This window comes from Macadamia integrifolia, chromosome 5, assembly GCF_013358625.1.
Source record: "Macadamia integrifolia cultivar HAES 741 chromosome 5, SCU_Mint_v3, whole genome shotgun sequence".
In the NCBI taxonomy this organism is placed as follows: domain Eukaryota; kingdom Viridiplantae; phylum Streptophyta; class Magnoliopsida; order Proteales; family Proteaceae; genus Macadamia; species Macadamia integrifolia.
In genome coordinates, this window is record NC_056561.1 from 43,576,929 (window position 1) to 43,577,418 (window position 490).

The window sequence follows — 490 nt, forward strand, 5'->3', positions numbered from 1 at the left end:
TCCCCCCCTTTTTTTTCTAAATCTCCTTGGAATACAAGAACTAATGAATGAGCATGTAGAAATCCCGCAAGTATTAATAGTGTTTGCAACCCTAAATATTTACTGTGGCTTTGGAAGAATAGTCCACCCCCAATAGTGATCGTACATAAGGCTGTGTTCAAAGTATGTGAATAAATAAGAAGAAAAAATAATAATAAGACAAAAATAATAAAGAATTTCTCTTTTCTTTTTCTTTTCATGTGTTCCAAACATAATCTAAAATTTGGACTGTCTTCATCGCATGATCCACCAATGTGCTTGTTGAACTCTCACTTACAAACCAAAGGTGCCAATAGTTCACCCTTCACAACCCTTTTAACCTTTTTATTGCCATGTGATAAGAAGCATCCGCTTTGAAACATAATAGATGGTTACATGCCAATCGGCCAATGTTCCACAACAAAATTTGAGCACCAACAAAACTGACCCCACCACCCCCACCCCACCCCCC